Genomic DNA, 5432 nt, shown 5'->3' on the forward strand with positions numbered 1-5432 from the left:
GAATGCTTACAGAGGCCAAGAAGTTACAGAGGGGCCCTGGGAGGTGTGTTTTCTTAAGCAAGGAAGGGTAGTAGAATATAGGTAGTAATGGCAGAAGAGGGCAATTACTGGGGCTGGGAGGGTTTAAGTATAGATTGGGGTGGGATGATGGGGGCGGGGAATGAGAGGGTGGGGTGGAGGGCTAATCAAAACAAAAGGTATATTTAAAAAATGGGAACTTGTTTTGTACGGCAACTAAACATATGTCAGGGTCATTGAGATATCTCAGTAGGTAAGAGTGCCTGCTGCCTGGCAACCTGAACTCAATGCCCAGAACTGGCAGAAGAAGAGAACTAGTCTCATAAATTGTCCTCTGACCTTCATATTCCTGTGCATGACTTAGGGAACACACACACACAAATAAATAAATAAATAAATAAATAAATAAATAAATAAATAAATAAATGTAAAAATAAATGCTTTTAAAAATAATTTAAAAGAATAGTTTGAAGGGAGGCTGGGCGGTGGTGGCACACACCTTTAATCCCAGAACTCGGGAGGCAAAGCCAGGTGGATCTCTGTGAGTTTGAGTCCAGCCTGGTTTACAGAGTGAGATTCTGGACAGGTACCAAAACTACACAGGGAAACCCTGTCAAAAAAAAAAAGAAAGAAAGAAAGAAAGAAAGAAAGAAAGAAAGAAAGAAAGAAAGAAAGAAAGAAAGAAAGAAAGAAAGAAAGAACAGTTTAAAGGAAAATTTCCTGTGTGGCTACATAGTGAGGTTTCTAGAAGCAATATTACTAACAACAACAACAAATCTCAGTATCAGTTATGAGATACCTCTTTATCAGCAACTGGTCAGTATGGTGGTTTGAAAGAAAATGGCCCCCAAAGGGAGTGGCACTATTAGGAGGTGTGGCCTAGCTGGAGTAGGTGTGGTCTTATTGGAGGAAGTGTGTCACTGTGGAGTTGGGCTTTGAGGTCTCATGTATGCTCAAGATACCTCCCAGTGTTAGAGGACCACTTCCTGCTGTCTGCAAGATGCAGGACTCTCAGCTAACTCTCCAGCACCATGTCTTCCTGAATGCTGCCATGTCCCACAATGTAGATAATGGACTGAACTTCTGAACTGTAAGTGAGCCACCCCAATTAAATGTTTTCCTTTATAAGAGTTGCTGTGGTCCTGGCATCTCTTCACAGCAATAGAAACCCTGATTAAGACAGTCAGGGAGACCCCAAAACAAGGCCCCCAAAACAAGACAAGTTCTTGCCATTCTTGTTTGATGTACATTAGAACTAGGTGATTAAACTATTGTTGAAGTGCAATATATGCAGTCTGCTAGGAGGAAAAACAATGGTCTTTCCCAACTCTAAAACCTGAAAACTATAATATCAAACTGCCTGGTAAGAAATATTCACTGATGCAACCATGGCATGGCCATTATAGGGGTAACCGAGTGCTTTGTGATAGGATTTTAGGTCTACTCCTTAGGGGGGATTCATACCTTGTACTACAAGCACTGTAAATCTACTTGAAGTGCATAACTAGAGAGATCATAGGCTGTGGGGAGAACCTACTACTGTTGTTTTACTAAATAGACATGGTATCAAACTGCTCTGTAAATATTTATATTTCTACTCACAAATCAGTGCTTCTCCCAGCTCTGGTTAAAGGTTTCTGTTTATGGTGGGTGACAATTCATACAGAACCACAGAACTTGTCAATGTGCTGTTGAGCACTCAACCCTAAATCTCTATCATCCCTCTAAGGTTTGAGGAACATCACAGAAGATGGAGTGGAGAGAAAGTAAAAGCTAGAGGGTGGGAAAAAGTGCTGGAGAACGCAGACTTCTGTTTGCGATGTGGCTATTACACCACGAACTCACTGCCCAGCTGTTGATGTATCAGGCCCAACAACACTCTATCACAGATGGTTGAGGGGTGCTTAGAAGGCTTCACCCCTGGCAGAGGGCTATAAAGTATTAAAGGCTTGGTGGGAGAGGAAGTCACACTCCTAAGTGGCACATTGTCCCGACTCAAGCAAATAATCCACTATCTGTGATCATGAAGGCAACCTTAATTAAATGCAGTGGGTCACTAAAAAAAGAAATAAAAGTAGGAGGGGACTTGGGAAGAAGGAAGAGAGTAGAAGGGAGAGGTGATAAAAGAAGATAATGGGGATCTCATCAAAGACCTGTGTGTGTGTGTGTGTGTGTGTGTGTGTGTGTGTGTGTGTGTGTAACTGAAAGAATTATAAAAACCTGAGAATGGAGTGGAAGATGGGACATGAATAATACTACAGTCATACTAAATATTTCATACTTCCTAGCAAGGAGTGCAAAGTTGGCAAGTCAGTAGGACAGCTGTGAAAGTGTAAAGGTAAGAGTGATGAGACCCACAGACAGAAATGTCACAGGATTGTCTAGAGTTGACTTTGCCCCTTTACAGTGTGCCTTTTTTAAACTATTCTTTTATATTTGTATTCCTTTTCTAACTTAAAGTAAATTGTTTAAAACCTCTGCCCTTGCAATCACAGAGACTAAGAGTCAACTCTTTGGAAACCTCTGCTTCCTATAAATATTGGTCACTCCTCTGAATTGGAATTGTTCGCTGTATCTCTAACAAGAACCTTTCCTTCACTGACCTGGCACTGGGCAGGAGAGTTCTTAGAAGACCATGTCATTCTGTACATCCAACCTCCACCCAGTGTTCTCCCTCCCATCATCAACCAGAGGACGGTTCCCCAGCCAGACCCCCCTCGTGAATGCCTTTTGTTCCAGCGCAGGCATCACCTCACTGTCATACAGACATGTTACTGCACATTACAGATGCTCAAATGAGTTTCTAAGGAATTGAGTAGCATGTCCTAGGACGTCAACCCAAGTAGGCTGATTCCAGCACTTTCCTATTACCTCTCAGGTAAGAGAAAAGTTTCCCCACCATCCTCCAGGCAAGGAAATGAAAATGTCGGGGTCTGATGATGCAACGTGGATGAGAAAGCCATATGCTTTCATCAGTCACTATCACCAAGCCATTACCAAGCCAATTCATCAACGTTTGGAAGCAAACAATGGGGCTCCCATTGTTAGCCTGGCAGCTCAAATCTCAGCTAAGACTCCAAAGCCAAAGTGCTCTTCTAGAATCTGAAGTCATCTTAGACAGGGGCATTAAGCTGTCATATGCACACACGTCAAACATGCTTTAAAGTATCCAGTTTATAGTTATTCATTATCCAGACCTTTTGTGATTAGTTCTTTTGCTTAAGGTGTTTCTTTTTTCTTTTTTTCTTTTGTTTTTTGTCCCCTCACCATTCCTGTTTTCCTCTGTCATCATTACTGTTTGTCTTGTTAAAAGTTTCAGCTGAAAATGCAGTTCAGCAGCACAACGCTTACCTGCCATGCACGAGGCCGTGAGTTTGAGCCTGAAAAAAAATAAGTTTTTTAACTGAAAAAAAAATGTGATATTTTTCACTAAACTCAAGATGTTTTATGGTGATTTCCCCTCTTCATATTTCCTATTCCCCTGTAACTACAGAGAAAGGAATCGGTGTTGGAAATATTCTGTGTCTGTGATCATGTCAGATTTAAGTAACATTGACTTTGTTGAAAATAAATCCTGATCTTTATCCAGGAGTTGTTTCATTCTGCTGGAGATATGACAGAGTTTTCTTTAATATTGCCATTCAGTTGCGTAGTAAGACTGAAGGTATGGCCTCGTTTCATTTCTGCTCATGTGATAAAATACCCTAAGCAATTGTGGGGGTATTTGCATTAACTTACAAGTACAGATCACAGTGCATTATTTCAGAGGGGTCAAGGTGGCAGGAACTTGAAGCAACCAGTCCCGTCACATCCAAGAGCAGAGAGAAATGAGTGCATGCGTGCACATTGGCCTGCTTGTACTCAGCCTGATTTCTCCATCCTCAGCTCAAGAACCCCTTCCTCAGGACCAGTGCCACCCACACTGGGCTTCATCCTCTCAGTGAGTAACTTAACACAGTCTCCAACAGATGTACCCACAGGCCAACACAACACAGATAACCCTTCACCGAGACTCTTTCCAGGCAGTTCTAGGTGCTGTCAAATCACGATTAAAACTAACAAATTGAAAAATATCATTTGTATTGCAGAAAGAGTGTCCTCAAACAATGAAAAAGTTCATGTTAATGAGCAGATAGGGCCATGTTCTTGCATCAAAGAACACCCCTAAAAGGAAAAGTATCAGGTCAGGACCCCCAAGACCAAGTTCTCAGCACAAAGGAGATTTATTTGCCCCAGAGGGACAGATGGCAGGGAATAAGAGACAAAGACGGAAAATAGAGGATGAGGGAGAAGGGGAAAGGAACAAGGGAGAGGGGGGAGGGGTATTTGTCCTGCACAGGGGCAAATGATTTGCCTCTGTATAGAGAGGAGACAGACATGACCACAGGAAAATGGCAGTTTATAAAGGTAAAATGGACAACCCTCTGTTAGGATGAGGTGTTTTATTTTAATTGGGCATGTTAATTAGATGAACCAAACAGGCTTTTGGTTGCTGGACTTCAACATTTTGACAGCTGGACCTTAGTGGTCAGCCTCAGGAGGAGGAAGTGGCCAAGTAAGGGAATAGACCATGGTGGCTAGCTTTAGGAATGTAATCTGGAGGGGTTTTAGCAAGGAAGAGGGCATGAAGAGAAGGCAGAGACTGCCAGAGCCATGCTTGGGACCGACAAATGAGGACGAGCTGGCCAGTTGTGAGTCATGGAAGATCTGTCTGGGAAAAACAGAATGATCAGCTTGGACTGGTGGGTCATTTCTGAGTTCAAGTTTCATCTCTACCTTCTTTTCTCCAAGGAGGAAATTGTGGGTTCACACCTTTGGACTTGTGAGAAAGGGCAAAACAGTTTTCAGCTTCTTCTGTCTCTGCAAAGCTGATCAGGACCGGAGGTTTGGTGCACAGGTCCAAGTCTGAGGATCTGAGCTGCTTAGCGAGCAAAGTAGGAACCAGCTCCCTCTGCTTGAGAAGGGCAGAACTGAGGGACCCTGTCCTCCCAAGGGTGTGAAGAGCACGGAAGGGAGCGCTTCCTCCCCCAAACTCTCCTTGGGTAGGGGACACTCCCACTTCCGGAGGAAGCCCCCTCCTGCAGCCTGGCACCATCTTGGCCTCCCGGTTGCTGAGGCAAACGAGCAACAGCAGTTCAATTTCCATCCTTGGGAGAAAGATCTGGGCTTGAAGCACTGAGGAATGACGCTGCTGCCCACACCTGCTGAAACAAGTTCTTCCAGTTGTCTTCCCCAAATAAACCATCCCTGGAAATGCACTGGGCAGGGGGAAGGAAGGCTCTGATGAATGGTGAGATTGGCAGGTTAGGCCTGGAGTTTACAGCCCTGCCCAAGGAAAGGCAAGGGAAGGAAAATGTATCTCCCAAGCACCGTCTCTGCTACTTTACGCAGCTTCAGAGCAGCTGCATGAAACT

The sequence above is a fragment of the Peromyscus maniculatus genome, chromosome 6, assembly GCF_049852395.1.
Source record: "Peromyscus maniculatus bairdii isolate BWxNUB_F1_BW_parent chromosome 6, HU_Pman_BW_mat_3.1, whole genome shotgun sequence".
Classification (NCBI taxonomy): domain Eukaryota; kingdom Metazoa; phylum Chordata; class Mammalia; order Rodentia; family Cricetidae; genus Peromyscus; species Peromyscus maniculatus.